This window comes from Erinaceus europaeus, chromosome 9 (assembly GCF_950295315.1).
Source record: "Erinaceus europaeus chromosome 9, mEriEur2.1, whole genome shotgun sequence".
NCBI lineage: Eukaryota > Metazoa > Chordata > Mammalia > Eulipotyphla > Erinaceidae > Erinaceus > Erinaceus europaeus.
Genome location: NC_080170.1, coordinates 17,087,183 through 17,105,783, shown reverse-complemented (window position 1 = coordinate 17,105,783; position 18,601 = coordinate 17,087,183). Strand labels below are relative to the sequence as shown.

Sequence of the window (18,601 nt, the reverse complement as noted above, 5' to 3'; positions counted from 1 at the left end):
AGAGACATATGGGATGATCTCAAAATAAGTAACATTTGTATAATTGGCCAGCCAGAGAAAGAAAGAGAGCAAAGGGAAGCAAACATTCTAGAGGAAATAATAGAAGAAAACTTACCAGACCTGAATAACAGAAAGGACATCAAGATTCAAGAGGCACAGAGAGTTCCAAACAGAATCCACTCAGACCTGAAGTCTCCAAGACACATCAAGGTTACAGTTAAACGGAGTAAGGATAAAGAAAGGATCCTAAGGGCTGCTAGAGAGAAACAAAAAGTCACATGCAGGGGAAAACTGATAAGATTATCTGCAGACATCACCACTCAGACTCCCAAAGCCAGAAGAGAATGGCAAGATATCTATCGAGCCCTGAATGAAAAAGGGCTTCAACCAAGGATAATATATCCTGCTAGACTTTCATTCAAACTAGATGGAGGGGTCAAAACCCTCTTAGACAAACAACAGTTAAAGGAGGCAACCATCACCAAACCGGACATATAAGGGGTTCTAAAAGACCTCTTATAAATAAGAACATCACTATAATACTTGCAATATATCAGTAAAAACAAAAAAATGTTTTCAACAATGGCACGACAATACATTAAATGCATAATATCAATACATTCCAATGCCTTAAACTCACCCATCAAAAGGCACAGAGTGGGGGGATGGATCAGAAAACATAATCCAACCATATGCTGCTTGCAAGAATCCCATCTGACACAACAAGATAAACACAGAGTTAAAGTGAAAGGATGGAAAACTATCTTACAGGCCAACGGACCACAGAAAAGGAATGGAACAACCATTGTCATCTCAGACACAATAGATTTTAAATCAATTAAAGTAATAAAAGATAGGCAAGGACATCACATAATGATTAGAGGATCAATCAGCCAAGAAGACTTAACAATTATTAACATCTATGCACCCAATGAGGGACCATCTAAATACATCAAGCACTTACTGAAAGAATTTCAAAAATACATCAATAGTAATACAATAAGAGTGGGAGACTTCAATACACCACTCTCACACTTAGACATATCAACAAAGAAGAGAATCAAAAAAGATACAAGAGAATTAAATGGAGAGATAGACAGACTAGACCTCTTGGACATTTCCAGAGTCCTTCACCCCCAAAAACAGGAATTCACCTTCGTTTCAAGTGCACATAACACATCCTCAAGGATAGACAAAATGTTAGGCCACAAAGCCAGCAACAATGAATTAAAGAGCATTGAAATCATCCCAAGTATCTCCTCATACCACAGTGGAGTAAAACTAACATTTAACAACAAACAGAAAATTATGAAAAGTCACAGAATTTGGAAACTAAACAACACACTCCTTAAGAACCACTGGGTCAGACAGTCATTCAAGCAAGAAATTCAAATGTTCCTGGAAACAAATGAAAATGAAGACACAACCTATCAAAATATTTGGGACACAGCTAAAGCAGTACTGTGAGGGAAACTTATAGCCATACAATCACATATTAAACAACAAGAAAAAGCTCAAATGAACGACCTTACTGCACACCTCAAGCCTTAGAGGAAGAGGAACAAAGGAACCCTAAAGCAACCAGAAGGACAGAAATCACTAAAATTAGAGCATAAATAAACAACATCGAAAATAAGAGAACCATACAAAAGATCAGTGAAGCCACACGTTGGTTCCTTTAAAGATTAAACAAAATTGACAAACCCCTAGCCAGACTCACCAAACAAAAAAGAGAGAAGACTCAAATTCATAGAATTGTAAACGATGGAGGAGATATCACAAGTGACACCACAGAAATCCAAAGAATCATGCGAAACTTCTGTTGGTATGCATGAGACCCCTTCTGTTTCATTTGGTTTAAATCCCCCCTGCTTAACACTATTCTATTTACATAACCACTTCATTCTATTTACATAACCACTGTTAACAAGTTCCATCCTCCCTCCAGGGCATTTGTGGTTCAGTGATAGGATTCTCGCCTAATCTGCCCCCTCTTTGTCACACTCTGTTTTTCACCAGTCACTTTTCTCTCCACTCTCTCTATGTCACATCCTGTTTCCACCTTACTTGGCAAGTATATATAAAGACAGCATTGTGAGTTTTACAGTACTGTACCTTGAGATTAGCTTAGCTCGTCTTAGATTGTGCTGCGCCCTGCATGAATAAAGAGATACTGCCTACAGCTCAACCATGAGTCCCTGGTTGTCTGTTACCTGCCCGTGAAGCCAGCCCATTGACAACAACATAACCCGTCAAAAACAACAAACTTCGATGGAGAACTACACACCACTATGCTAGAGTATCTGGAAGAAATGGAACAATTCCTAGAAGCATATGCCCTTCCAAAACAGAACCAAGAAGAACTAAAAAATCTAAATGCACCAATCACAGACAAAGAAATTGAAACCCTTATTAAGAATCTCCCCAACAACAAAAGTCCTGGACCAGATGGCTTCAAAAACAAATTCTACAAAACTTTCAGGAAACAGTTAGCTTTTCCACAAGACTGAAGAAACAGGAATACTTCCTTCCACCTTCTATGAAGCCAACATCACCCTGAGACCAAAAGCTGAGAGGGACACAACAAAAAAGGAAAACTACAGACCTATATCGCTGATGAACATACATGCCAAAATATTAAGATCTTGGCCAACCGGATACAGCAACATATCAAACAGATTGTCATTCATGACCAAGTGGGAATCATCCCAGGAATGCAAGGCTCCTTTAACATCCACAAGTCAATCAATGTCATTCACCACATCAATAAAAGCAAAGCCAAAACCCACATGATTATCTCAAGAGATGCAGAGAAAGCCTTTGACAAAATCCAACACCATTAATGCTCAAAACTCTACAAAACATGGGAATAGATGGGAAATTACTCAACATAGTGGAGTCTATATATAGCAAACCTACAGCCAACATCATACTCAATGGACTGAAGCTGAAAGCATTCCCCCTCAGATCGGGAACTAGACAGGCCTGTCCTCTGACACCATTAGTCTTCATCATAGTACTGTATATTCTTACCATAGCAATCAGGCAAGAGAAGGCAATCAAAGGAATACAGAATGGAAGGGAAGACGTCAATTTGCAGATAATATGATAGTATACATAGGAAAACCTACCGAATCCAGCAGTAAACTACTGGAAGTTATTGGGCAATATAGCAAGATATCAGGATACAAAATCAATGTACAAAAATCAGTGGCATTTCTTTATGCAAACAATAAATCTGAAGAAGTAGAAGACATCCAGAAATCACTGCCATTTACTGTTTCAGCAAAATCAATCAAATAGCTAGGAATCAAGATGACCACAGAAGAGAAAGACTTATATTCTGAAAACTATGAGTCGCTACTCAAGGAAATAGAAATTGATACCAAGAAATGGAAAGATATTCATTCCATGCTCATGGATTGGAAGAATAAATATCATCAAATGAATATTCTCCCCAGAGCCATATACAAATGTAATGCAATACCCATCAAAGTTCCACCAAGCTACTTTAACAGAATAGAACAAACACTACAATCAATTATCTGGAACCTGAAAACACCTAGAATTGCCAAAACCATATTGAGGAAAAGAAACAGAAATGGAGGCTTCACACTCCCAGACCTTAAACTATACTTTAAAGCCATCATCTGCAAAACAACACTGTACTGGAACAAAAATAGGCACACAGACGTGTGGATCAGAATTGAATTCCCAGAAATAAATCCCCACACCTATGGACATCTAATCTTTGATAAGGGGGCCCAAAGGATTAAATGGAAGAAGGAGGCTCTCTTCAATAAATGGTGCTGGGAAAACTGGGTTGAAACATGCAGAAGAATGAAATTGAACCAGTTTATCTCACCAGAAACAAAAATCAACTCCAAATGGATCAAAGACGTCGATGACAGACCAGAAACAATCAAACAATCAAATACTTAGAGGAAAACATTGGTAAAACACGTTCCTTTGATTCATCAAAGACATGTTTGATGAATCAAACCCAATTGCACGGAAGACTAATGGAGAAACAAACCAATAGGACTATCTCAAATTGAAAAGCTTCTGCATACCCAAAGAAACTATTAAACAAACAGAGAGACCCCCTCACAGAATGGGAGAAGATCTTCACATGCCATACATCAGACAAGAAACTAATCACCAAAATACATAAAGAGCTCAGCAAACTTTGCACCAAAAAATAAATAAATAAATAAAATGACCCCATCCAAAAATGGACAGAGGATATGAACAAAACATTCACTACAGAGGAGATCCAGAAGGCTAACAAATATATGAAAACTGCTCTAGGTCACTGATAGTCAGAAATGCAAATTAAGACAACACTAGGATACCACCTCACGCCTGTAAGAATGGCATACATCAAAAAGGACAGCAACAACAAATGCTGGAGAGGTTGTGGGGACAAAGAGTCCACATATCAAATACACAGCCTATATAATAAAAAGATTCAGTTTGTGTTTTGAAAAACTTTGAGACATACAATTGATTTCTCCCCTCTCTTATTAATTAACTAGTGATTTATATGTCTATATTTTGCTAGGAGTGTACATATATTTTTAATATGTAGGCTGTGAAATTGATATGGAGATTCTCTCAAAAGCCTAGCCCAAGTAGATCAGAAGCAATCAATAGCAGAGCTATATACAAGACACTGGGTACTGTACAGCAAACCCTAACAAAAAGACTTTTCAAAGTTAACCCAATTACCAATTAATGTGAAGATAACATTAACTATCGATTGTCTTTTTGAACCCTATAGAGCCTGTACTTCCCCCAGTCCTGGAAGCCTTGGATAGGGCCCACTTTCCAGTATGTCTCTCCCAATCCATATCAAATAATATTGCATCACAACCTAATCAACACAGCGATTGCCACCTCAACATGCTTCACTTCAGACTGAGTCCAGAGACTTCACGTGTGGAATGACAACCCTTCAGCTACATTAATCGGGTGAGACCTTTCCTTTCATAGTACACTCTAATTCCATCTCAGGTGTCACTTTCTAACAAAGTCCCAAAACCTAGATATACACCATTTTCTGTGTGAGAGAGCATATGTTCATACCTATCCATAAACTACTGCAAAATATATACCTGAAAGCAGAAGTACACTAGAGTTTGCGGTGAGTATCCCCCTAACAGGTCCTCTCCACTATCCCAAGTTTTGGGTCCATGATTGCTCAACAATTTGTTAGGCTTTGTATGTTAACTCTCATTTCAGTCTCCAGGTTCCAGATGTCATCAGGATGCTGGCCAGGCTTCCCTGGACTGAAGACCCCACCAATATGTCCTGGAGCTCCGCTTTCCCAGAGACCCACCCTATTAGGGAAAGAGAGAGGCAGACTGGGAGTATGGACCGACCAGTCAACGCCCATGTTCAGTGGGGAAGCAATTACAGAAGCCAGACCTTCCACCTTCTACATCCCAAAATGTCCCTGGGTCCATGCTCCCAGAGGGACAGAGAGTAGGAAAGCTATCAGGGGAGGGGGTTGGATATAGAGATTGGGTAGTGGGAATTGTGTGGAGTTGTACCCCTCCTACCCTATGGTTTTGTTAATTAATCCTTTCCTAAATAAAAAATAAAAAAATAGAGATAGAAACCCACAGATCTGCTTCACTGTTTGTGAAGCAACACCTCTCCATGTGGGGAGCCTGAAGATCCTACCCAAATCCTTATTGCTGGTTCTTGTGCTTCACACCACAAACCCACTGTGTTACCACCCAATTCCCAACTTTCCTATTCTTTAACCCTCTGGGTGTATGGACCCAGGGTCATTCTGGGGAGCAGAAGGTGGAAGGTCTGGCTTCTGTAATTGCTTCCCCGATGAACATGGGCGTTGACAGTTGGATCCATACTCCCAGCCTGTCTCTCTCATTCCTTAGTGGGGGAGGGCTCAGGGGAAGTAGAGCTCTAGGACACATTGGTGGGATTGTCTGTCCAGGGTAGTCTGGTTGGCACCATGGTAGCATCTGGAACCTGGTGGCTGAAAAGAGAGTTAACATATAAAGCTAAACAAACTGTTGACTAATCATGAACCTAAAGGCCAGAATAGGGGAGATGAAGGGTTGGCGGGAGGGTCTCCATTTGGTAGACAGCTAGTAGGCATATTTTGGTTCTATTCCAAAGGACCTGTGGCTAGAGTAGTCAGTCAATGTAAAATCCCTGAGTTGAGAGTGAGGGTGGATGTTCAGTTTCACTGGGCAGGGAGTGGGAGAAAGAAGATGGTATGGGACATGGTCTTTTGGTGGTGGAAATGGTGGTTATGTACACTTCTATTAATTGGTAGTCCTCAGGGGGTTTTATACCTATAATATACGGTCATTTGAAAACAGAACAAGTTGCTTTTTCTTTCTGCTTTGTAAATGTCACATTCTTTTATTTTTGATGAAACCTTTAGGTCTTACTTCCTATACTATGGTAAAACTAGTTGCCCTGATGTCTGGTGATTCCAGTGGACAAATAGGAATCCCTGCTTCACAAGTCCTATGCCTTAACACAGTATGAGTTGTTTTAGCCTGTCATTAACATTTGGGGGCGAACAATTTTCATGTTAACCATGAACTGCATTGAACCCACTATAAATTGTTGATTTTTATCATGTTCTCCAAGAGTACTGAATTTCATTCTTCGATTGCCTTCTTTACTTCACTGCGTCCATCATATAATTGTTGTCCTTATTTTGTCAAATGTATATTCACATAAGTGTTCTGTGTGTTCAACTATTCTTGAATTATTGGAATAAACCCCTCTTGAACATGGGCTATGATCCAGTTCAATACTGGGTTTTTCTTAAAGCCATAAAATATAAGTTAGAACAACTAGGATAATTTAGAAAAGGACAACTCTTTTTGATCAAGACATGGAATTATTAATTTCTTAATTATAGCAGTGGTGATGTCTGACTGAATAAAAGTCCTCTCATTCTTTTTTATTAAATTTTTTAAATATTTTATTTATTTACTCCCTTTTGTTGCCCTTGTTGTTTTACTGTTGTAGTTATTATTGTTGTTGAGGTTGATGGATAGGACGGAGAGAAATGGAGAGAGGAGGGGAAGACAGAGAGGAGGAGCCAAAGTTAGACACCTGCAGACCTGCTTCACCTCCTGTGAAGGGACTCCCCTGCTTTCCTATTTTTTATCCTTCTGAGAGTGTGGACCCAGGGTCAATTATGGAGTGCACAAAGGTGAAAGGCTTGGCTTCTATAACTGCTACACTGCTGGATATGGGCATTGTATTTGGTCATTGTGAGTGGTTTTGGTGAAGGTAAAGATAGTATTCTAAATAAATTTGGTTGACTTTTTCATTTCTACATGTGGAAACTTTTATAAAAATTGTGTTACTACCATTAATTATCCTGGTAAAATTCACTAGTTAAGCCACCTGGTCCTGAATTTTCCTTTATTCAGTGCTTACTGATTACAGCTTCAAGCTCCTGGTTCAACCTCTGCCTCAGCTCTCATCTATGCAACCACTGAGCTTGTCTTCCACCCTGCAGATTAGCCATTGTCATGACCATGAGTGCAATCATTATGGGGGACCTTGTGTGTCTCTCCAACTCATCACGATGCCTTGGAGATTTCCTCTTGGATTGGCTACACCAAGACTTCGTGGCTTTTATTGATGAATCAGTTTTCTGTCAATGAATTTTCCAAGATTTGAAGAAATCATTATCAAGAGTTGATGCAACAACTGTTGATAGGTTTATTTCACTGTTTAGATGAGTGTTGTTTTATAAATACATAGAAATATTGTGTTGATTATTTTTATTTTTATTTATTTATTTTTATTAATATTTATTTTATTTATTTATTCCCTTTTGTTGCCCTTATTGGTTTATTGTTGTAGTTGTTATTGTTGTTGTCATTGTTGGATAGGACAGAGAGAAATGGAGAGAGGAGGGGAAGACAGAGAAGAGGAGAGAAATATAGACACCTGCAGACCTGCTTCACCGCCTGTGAAGCGACTCCCCCTGCAGGTGGGGAGCCGGAGCTCGAACCGGGATCCTTATGCCGGTCCTTGTTCTTTGCGCCACCTGCGCTTAACCTGCTGCGCTACAGCCTGACTCCTGATTATTTTTATTTTTAACAAACCATTGCTCAGCTCAAATGCATGGGCATGATGTAGGAGACTGAACCAGTGACTTCGACATCTCAGTCATGAAGGTTTTTCTTTCGTAAAACTGTATTGTTATTTCCCCATCCCTAAAATTATGTTTTATCTTTAAATATTTCCTTTTTAATAAGTGTTTTATTTTTCATTTATTTGTTCCCTTCGTTGTTGTCCTTGTTTCTTATTGTTTTAGTTGTTATTATTATTATTGATGTTATCACTGTTGGATAGGACAGAGAGAAATGAAAATAAGAAGGCAAGGCAGAGAGGGGTAGAGAAAGACAGACACCTGCGGACCTGCTTGACTGCCTGTGAAGCAACTCCCCTGCAGGTGGGGAGCCGAGGGCTCCAACAGGCATCCTCAGGCCAGTCCTTGCTCTTCACACCACCTGTGCTTAACTCACTACACTACTGCCTGACTCCCAGATATTTCCTTTTAATTTTTAATGACAGAAATATAAAGACAGACTGGCAGACAGAGACTAGAGCCGTGCTCATCTATGGTTTATGGTAGTACTAGGGATTGAGGCTGGGACCTCAGAGCCTCACACATGTAACTTTTGTGCAGGAACAATGTGCTGCCTCTACAGTTCAGAAATATTTTTTAAATGTGCACAAAGGATCGGAATAGAACCCACTGGATGATTGCAGTGTTTGTGAATGATATCGAAGTGTGTATATAGTTAATTACCTTGTTACAGTCGAAAAAAATTTGATTAAATTCTTATCCAGCATATATTTTTTCCATTTTATTGTGGGGTTAATGGTTTACAGCATAAGTGTCTACACGTGGCCACATCCCGCCCCCACAGGTGATAGCTGTCTAAAGAATACTTTCATTCCCAACCTTTGCCCCCAAACTCCTCCAGCTCCAAATCCCATTCCTTCTCTAGAATCCCTTGCTTTGGTGCAGCACACCAGCCTTAGTCTGAATTCCATGCTCTGTTCTTCTATCTGACACTGTTTTCAAAGGTACACCCACTTGTGAAGTCACCCAGTGCTCTTCCTTCTCTTCCTGATTCATCCCACCCAGCACTTCCCCTCATTTCATCAAAGAGGGGCAAAATGTAGCATTTTTCATTTTCACTTATTTATTCTAATCTATTCTAGTTTTATTAGTGATGTAATAAATATCAACAAGAATGTAAGATAACAGGAGTACAATCCCATGTATGGACATTTCCCACCACAAGAGTTCTATATCCCATCCCCTCCATTAGAAATTTCTTTGTTTTATAATTCCTCTGGGAGTATTAACCAAAATTCTTTTTTTTCTTTTTGCCTACAGGGTTATTTATTGGTGGTGTCTGGTGTCTGGTCCTATGAATCCACTGCTCCTGGAGGCTATTTTTCCCCTTTTGCTGCCCCTGTTGTTCATTGTTGTTGTTATTATTATTGTTGTTATTGCTGTTATCGTTGTTGGATAGGACAGAGATAAACTGAGACAGAGGGACACAGAGAGGGGGAGAGAAAGAAAGACACCTGCAGACCGGATTCACCACTTCTGAAGCGAAGCCCCTGCAGGTGGGGAACAGGGGTCTCGAACTGGGATCCTTACGCCTATGCAGAATATGAAAGGTCTGGCATCTGTAATTGCTTCACCACAGACCATGGGTGTTGGCAGATCGATTCATACCCCCAACCTGTTTCTATATTTCTGGTGTGAGTGGAGGGCTCTCTGGGGAAGTGAGGTTCCAGTACACATTGGTGATGTCATCTGCCCTTTGAAAATTGTATTTATTTTGTCTTTCATTTTTTAATGAGAGAGAGAGAGAGTGAGGAGAGAGAGGATGGAGAGAGAGAGAATGAGAGAGAGAGAATTACTAGACCACTGCTCTACTCTGGCTTATCCTAGTGCAGGTGATTGGACCAGAGATCTTAGAGTCTCAGGCATGAAATTCTTTCACATAATCATTATGCTGATCCTCAGTCCCCAAAATTTCAATCTTTATATGAGAAAAAAATTATGCAGAAATGTTTTAGTGCAGATGAATGGGCAAAATCAAGTGAATCACATAGTCTACTCACAGACATGTCATTCATTGGCAGACCACCATATAGTCATCTTTATAACCTTAGCAACACCATATCACTGTCACCAGCTGCAGCTCCACCAATATCACTGTGATCCACAGAACATCTAAAGAGAAAAAGCAAGGAAAACTCATATAGGAAGATAGGAGATGTGTAAACTGTGTACAGTGAAATAAGATAGAAAAGATAGTAAGCATACGATGAGGGAAATGGCTATACTCCTTTGGAATATAACTGCAAGAGGCCTACTAGCTATCTTCAGAATGGAGAACCCAAATCTTCATCTGCACTATTCTAGCCTGTAGGTTCATGATTAGTCAGCAATTTGTTTGGCTTTACATGTTAACTGTTTTTTCAGCCACCACGTTCCAGATGTTACCATGATGCCTACCGGACTTGCCTGGACATACAACATCACCAATGAGGCCTACTTCCCCAGAGCCACACCCAGTAGGGAAAGAGAGGTGGGCTGGAAATATGGATCAAACTTTCAAAGCCCAAGTTCATTGGGGAAGCAATTACAGAAGCCAGACCTTCCAGCTTCTGCATCCCACAATGACCCTGGGTCCATGCTCCCAGATGGTTAAAGAATAGGAAAGCTATAATGGGAGGGGATGGCATACAGAGTTCCGGAGGTGGGAATTGTGTAGAGTTGTACCCCACTTATTTGTGGGGTTTTTTTATCAATGTTTCCTTTTTACAAATAAAAATTTATGAAAAAAAAGATAAGGGAAATGATCAAGTGAGTAAAAAAGAAGAAGAATGTAAGGTAGAAAAAGAAGAGGGAAACAGGCTGAGTGGTACAGCATCTGCTTGAGCACAAGAATACACAGGTTTGAGCCCTTGATGCTAACTTGCTGAGGGACAGCTTTATGAGAGGTGTAGCAGTGATGCAGGTCTTCTCTCTCTCTCTCTCTCTCTCTCTCTCTCTCTCTCTCTCTCTCTCTCTTCCCCTCTCTCTCTTCACTTCGTCCCTTTTGCTCTAAATTTCTGACTGTCTCCACTCAATAAATGAATATAGTCAGAATTATTAAAGAAGGGGAAATGATTAGGATAATGAAATAAGAACTAAAATTTTTGAAATGACCTACAGTTGAGGATAGGATGCAGTACAGCTAATGGATGGTGGATCTTGTATTGTTAACATTTGTAAACAAAATATTTTGCCATAACATGTATAATATTCATAAATAAATATTAAATTCGTTTAAATTAAGACAAGATTTTACATGTGTACAAATTACTGTATTTTACTGTTTAGTGTAAACCATTAACCCCCTATAAAATGAATGAAAAGACACACATTTAACATTAATAAACTATTTTATTTTATTTTTTTTTAATTTTTTATTAAAGAAAGGATTAATGAACAAAACCATAAGGAAGAGAGGTACAACTCCACACAATTCCCACCACCCAATCTCCATAACCCACCCCCTCCCATGTAGCTTTACCATTCTCTAGACCTCTGGGAGCATGGAACCAGGGTCATTGAGGGTTGCAGAAGGTAGAAGGTCTGGCTTCTGTAATTGCTTCCCCGCTGAACATGGGCGTTGACTGGTCGGTCCATACTCCCAATCTGCCTCTCTCTTTCCCTAGTAAGGTATGTCTCTGGGGAAGCTGAGCTCCAGGACACATTGGTGGGGTCTTCAATCCAGGAAAGCCTGGACAGCATCCTGGTGGCATCAGGAACCTGGTGATTGAAAAGAGAGTTAACATACGAAGCCAAACAAATTGTTGAGCTATCATGGATCCCAAGCTTGGAATAGTGGAGAGGAAGTGTTTAGGAGGTACTCACTGCAAACTCTAGTGTACTTCTGCTTTCAGGTATATATTTTGCAGTAGTTTATGGATATGTGTGAACATAAGCTCTCTCTCACAGAAACTGGTGTGTATCTAGGTTATGGGACTTTGTTAGAAAGTGAACCACCTGAGATGAAATTAGAGTGTACTATATAAGGAAAGGTCTCACCCGAGTAATGAAGCTGAAGGGTGGTCATTCCACACGTGAAGTCTCTGGACACAGTCTGAGGTGAAGCATGTTGAGGTGGCAATTGTTGTGTTGGTTAGGTTGTGATCGGTGGATGCAATATTATTTGATATGGATTGGGAGACGCATACGGGAAAGTGGGCCCTATCCAAGGGTTCCAGGACTGGGGGAATTAGGGGCTCTATAGTGGAGATGTGAGGTTCCTGCTGTCTTAGGGTTCAAAAAGACAATTGATAGTTCATGTTATCATCCCATTATTTGGTAATTGGGTTAACTTTGAAAAGTCCTTTTGTTATGGTTTGCTGTACAGTATCCAGTATCTTGTATATAGCTGTGCTATTGGATGCTTCTAATCTACTTGGTCTAGGCTTTTGAGAGAGTTCACATATCAAATACACAGCCTATATATTAAAAAAGATTCAGTTGGTGTTTTGAGAAACTTTGAGACATACAACTGGTTTTCCCCCTCTCATATTAATTAACTACTGATTTATATGTCTACATTTTTCTAGGAGTGTACATAAACACCATTCCCACCACCAAAAGACTGTGATCCATCCCTCCCACCCACTCCCACCCCCCACTGGCCCAGGAAGCTGCATGTCTACCCCTCACCACAGGGTTTTTACTTTGGTGCCCTACTTACAATTTGATCAGGTCCTGCTTTTAGTTTCCCTTTCAGATCTTCTTACTCAACTTCTGTTGATGTGTGGGATCATCCTATACTCATCTTTATCTTTCTGACTTAGTTCACTTAACATAATTCCTTCTAGCTCTGTCCAAGATGGGTCAGAGAAGGTGGGTTAATTGTTCTTGATAGCTGCATAGTATTTCATTGTGTATATATACCACAGCTTTCTCAGCCTCTCATCTGGTGTTGGGCACCTGGGTTGCTTCCAGGTTTTAGCTATTATGAATTGTGCTGCTATGAACATAGGAGTATACACCTCTTTTTGGTTGGGTGTTATGAGTCCTTAGGGATTAATCCTAGGAGAGGAATTGCTGGATCATATGGAAGGTTCATGTCTACCCTTCTGAGAGTTTTCCAGACTGCTCTCCACAGAGACTGTACCAATTTACATTCCCACCAGCAATGTAAAAGGGTTCCTCTGTCCCCACATCCTCTCCAGCATTTGTTGCTGCTGTCCGTTTTGATGTATGCCATTCTTACAGGAGTGAGATGGTATCTTAGTGTTGTCTTAATTTGCATTTCTCTGACAATCAGTGACCTAGAGCAGTTTTTCATATGTTTGTTAGCCTTTTGGATCTCCGCTGAGGTGAATGTTTTGTTCATATCCGCTTCCCATTTTTTGGATGGGGTCATATGCTTTCTTGGTGCTAAGTTTGCTGAGCTCTTTATATATTTTGGTGATTAGTTTCTTGTCTGATGTCTGGCATGTGAAAATCTTCTCCCATTCTCTGAGGGGTCTCTCTGTTTGTTTAATAGTTTCTTTGGATGTGCAGAAGCTTTTCAATTTGATGTAGTCCCGTTGTTTGGTTTCTGCTTTAGTCTTCCCTACAATTGGGTTTGATTCATCAAAGATGTGCTTGAGGTGTAGTTGGGAAAGTGTTTTACCAACGTTTTCCTCTAAGTATTTGATTGTTTCTGTTCTGACATCTAGGTCTTTGATCCATTTGGAGTTGATTTTTGTTTCTGGTGAGATAAAGTGGTTCAATTTCATTCTTCTGCATATTTCAAACCAGTTTTCCCAGCACCATTTATTGAAGAGAGCCTCCTTTTTCCATTTAATCCTTTGGGCCCCCTTATCAAAGATTAGATGCACATAGGTGTTGGGATTTATTTCTGGACTTTCAATTCTGTTCTGGTCTGTGTGCCTATTTTTGTTCCAGGACCATGCTGTTTTAATGATGATGGTTTTATAATATAGTTTAAGGTTTGGGAGTGTGATGCTTCCATTTCTGTTTCTTTTCCTCAAGACGGTTTTGGCAATTCTTGGTGTTTTCAGGTTCCACATAAATGACTGTTGTTTTTTAATAATGTTTTCTTTTTTTAAATATTTATTTTATTTATTATATGATAGTATACATAGAAAGACCTAAAGAATCCAGTAGAAAATTACGGAAGTTATTAGGCAATATAGCAAGGTAGCAGGCTACAAAATCAATGTACAAAAATCAGTGGCATTTCTTTATGCAAACACTAAATCTGAAGAAGAAGACATCCAGAAATCACTCCCATTTACTGTTTCAGCAAAATCAATCAAATACCTAGGAATAAAGTTGACCAAAGAAGTGAAAGACTTGTTTTTTTTTGTTTTGTTTTTTTTTTATTTATTTTATTTAAGAAAGGATTAATTAACAAAACCATAGGGTAGGAGGGGTACAACTCCACACAATTCCCACCGCCCAATCTCCATATCCCACCCCCTCCCCCGATAGCTTTCCCATTCTCTATCCCTCTGGGAGCATGGACCCAGGGTCATTGAGGGTTGCAGAAGGTAGAAGGTCTGGCTTCTGTAATTGCTTCCTCGCTGAACATGGGCGTTGACTGGTCGGTCCATACTCCCAGTCTGTCTCTCTCTTTCCCTAGTAGGATGGGTCTCTGGGGAAGCTGAGCTCCAGGACACATTGGTGGTGTCTTCAATCCAGGGAAGTCTGGCCGGCATCCTGATGACACCTGGAACCTGGTGACTGAAAAGAGAGTTAACATACAAAGCCAAACAAATTGTTGAGCAATCATGGACCCAAATCTTGGAAAAGTGGAGAGGAAGTATTAGGGAGGTACTCACTGCAAACTCTAGTATACTTCTGCTTTCTTACTTTGGTGCCATACTCCAAACTCAGTCAATTTCTGCTTTGCGTTTCTACTTCTTTTTTTTTTTTTTACATGCATGACATTCCCCAGATTCCCATTTAGCAATACAACCCCCACTATTTCATTCATCATTTTTCATGGACCTGTATTCTCCCCACCCACCCACCCACCCCAGAGTCTTTTACTTTGGTGTAATACTCCAATTCCATTTCAGGTTCGACTTGTGTTTTCTTTTCTAATCTTGTTTTTCAACTTCGGCCTGAGAGTGAGATCATCCCATATTCATCCTTCTGTTTCTGACTTATTTCAGAAGTGAAAGACTTGTATGCTGAAAACTATGAGTCGCTACTCAAGGAAATAGCAACTGATACCAAGAAATGGAAAGATATCCCATGCTCATGGATTGGAAAAATAAATATCGTCAGAATGAATTTTCTCCCCAGAGCCATATACAAATTTAATTCAATACCCATCAAAGTGCCACCAAGCTTCTTTAAGAGAATAGAACAAAAACTACAATCATTTATCTGGAACCTGAAAACATCTAGAATTGCCAAAACCTTCTTGAGGAAAAGTAACAAACTATTTAGATGTAATATTTTAGAAACAAATGAAGGAACATTCTAAAATTTTGAAGCAGCTAAAGTAAAATCACTTACGTATATACTAGCTGTATGTTTTATCATTAGTCTGAGAGATGAACAGTTTACAGTATAGTTATTGACACATGGGTAAAATGTCTCACCTTACACTCTCAGCCAAAACCTGGGTCCTCTTACACATCATGTACCAGGCCTCCAGAGTAATCCTGATCACAACATTCTACTTCCATCCCGCCAAAAAGTGCTTTGTTTTGGTACTATACACCAAATCCAGTCCAAGTTTTACTTGTGAGTCCCCTTTCTGTCCCTGTTTATTAAGTTCCACCAACAAGTAACATCATCCAGTCTTCATTCTTCTCTTTTTGCCATGTCTCAGTTGACATGAATCCTTCAAGCTCCTTGGGAAGCACCACTCCATTCTAATTAAAGGTGGTGCAAGGTATTGAAACTCGGGCCACCGAACCTGAAGCATTAATGTCTTCTGCACATCTCTACAACTTCACCTCTACAAATTCAAAAGTAAATGTAATGTGCTGGTACCTGGACTTAATAGTTTAGACTTTAATCATAACATTAAAATATGAAGAGTGAAATGCAGAAGAGGGCATTTTCACTAAGGAAAGTGTTTTTGGGAATCTGAGAACAACATTTCTCATCAACCTGTCTGTTGAAAAATGATAGGTTCTATTTAAGAACTAACATCTTTATTAGGGCAGATATCATTAGGTGATTGCCAGTAAAGTTAGCAATATCTTTTACTCTTAGGTTCTCTTAATTATAGCTCAGATGGCAGTAATTGCCAATCCAACCTTGTGATTGTTGAATTAACCATGTTCCCTGAACTAAGAAACTATTATTATGGGGACTACAAATGAAAAAGAATGGTGTAACATGGTAAAGCACCTAGTGCAGTAGAAATTGCAAGAATAATAGTGAGGATTATAATTAAATGAATACATTTTGAACTTACAAGTGGAAATTGGTGCAGAATTAAAATAGAAGAAAATACATGGAGAACACTAAGTGCCACTTGATGTTGAATATGATGACTGGAATATCTCAAGTAAATTAGAAATTACTAATACACGGAGCTATCGTGCCCATTGAAACACATACATGCAGCATCCAACGTGGCTGAGACCTAGAACTAACAGGCACTTCATACTTATAAAGCCATGTGTAATAGCGCAATCCATTTGCTACACAATAGGCACCCAACCATCACCATTAAAAACTCACTCTGCTCTTCTCCTACTTCCTCCAAAAGTTTTGCCAAAGGTCATCTTCATGTCCCTGTTTCTCAGACTATAGATGAGGGGATTCAGGCTGGGAGGTAACACAGAATACATCACAGACATAAAGAGATTCAGTGATGGTGGAAAATTAGAAGCTGAACCCAAAAATGCAAAAGCTGCAGAGAACAGGAACAAGGTCACCACAGTGAGGTGAGGCACACAGGTGGAGAAGGACTTATATGTACCTTGATCAGAAGGCATTTTCAGAACTGTGGAGAAAATATGAACATAGGAAATAACCATGAAAATGAAGCAAACAAAAACAAAACAACAGCTAACTACAACAAATGCATATTCTAGAATTTCTTCCCGGAACAGACAAGTGTACGCATGGAGGGAACATCACAGAAGAACTGAGGCATTACATTGGGGCCACAGAAATGGGCAGAGACTGTCCCTGCCATGTGAGGGGTCTATAGGCACAGCCACTGAGCCACACCACTGAAACCATGTGCAAAGAGGCCCCTCTGTTCATGTGGACCTCATAGTGCAGAGGGTGACAGATGGCAGCATAAGGGTCTTAGGACATCACTAGCAGGAGAGCATACTCTGTGCCTGCCAAAAAAGAGGACTAGGAAAACCTGGGAGGCAAAGCCCACAAAGAAGATGGAGTGGCTGTGGGTCAGGGTGTTCATGATGCACTTGGCGACAGTGGTGGAGATGTAGCAGATATCAGTCAAAGACAAGATCTTCAGGATGAATTATGTGGGGGTCTGGAGCCACTGGTCAAGGGAGGTGAGGGTGACAATGAGCAGACTTCCCAGCAGAACTGCCAGGTAAACCCGGAAGAACACAGAGGCACAGGGTTCCTGTAGCACCTGTCACCAGGGAATCCCATAAGCAGAAATTCAGTCATTAAAGTCACATTGCTTAATTTCTCAGGCATGAGTTTTTCTTCTGTGGAAACAATGACATCAGACATTTAATCAGTTGTGTTCATATTCCTCTACTTTAATTTAGCTCACCTATTAACACGGTGTGATCTAGGGTCATAGGTGGCTCATCAGAGCACAAACACAGAAACATTTTATACAATTACTGTCTATTGTGATATTTATAGAGAGGAACATGAAATATGAATGACATTAGAGACAGCTGCAAGAGGAACAAAATGCCAGAAAATAGTGCTTGTTTTTTAACCTTAAAGTAGGAAATGTGATTTTCCCATTCTCACTAGAGTGGCTACAGACAGCTGCAAAGTCTTGGAAACAATCTGACTGGACAGTATTTAATATTTACTGGAAAAATTGAAATTACATGCAAAATACATATAGTTTCTTTAATTCTTTCCAAAATTTTTTGGGAAACCATTAATCTACTCTTGACAAAACATTAATACACACACACACACAAACACACACACAAACACTCACACACACATACGTAAACAAAATTTTTTGGACTGTCTGGAACACAGAAATTACCTCTCTATTTATTGTTCTATCAGGAAAAAAGAAACAAGAGAAAATAACTTCACCAATTAACTAAATGAACAAATAGAAATGTCAGTGTTCTTCTTTCCTGAATCCGGCGGAAGTAGCACTTGAGAGAATCTGGTGAAATTGGCCACATTCCACTTTTGGCTCCTCATTCTCCTATGCTAGTTCTCTGAGGTAAGAAGTCAGAAGAACCATGGAACACCTAGTAACGGGGCATGTTCTTTTCTCTGGTTTGTGTAAGGTACAAAGTCTTCACATGGATCCTTGCACTTCTTAGTGACTGAGGGTTCTGTGTCCCAGCAGCTGAAGTACTTGCAAAATTCCTTTGGGAT

General features: G+C 39.8%; 1 pseudogene; it reads right to left on the bottom strand.

The window, feature by feature from the left end:
* Positions 1 to 16,770: 16,770 nt before the first annotated feature.
* LOC132540285 (olfactory receptor 14A16-like) lies at positions 16,771 to 17,716 on the bottom strand (annotated as a pseudogene).
* Positions 17,717 to 18,601: the final 885 nt, after the last annotated feature.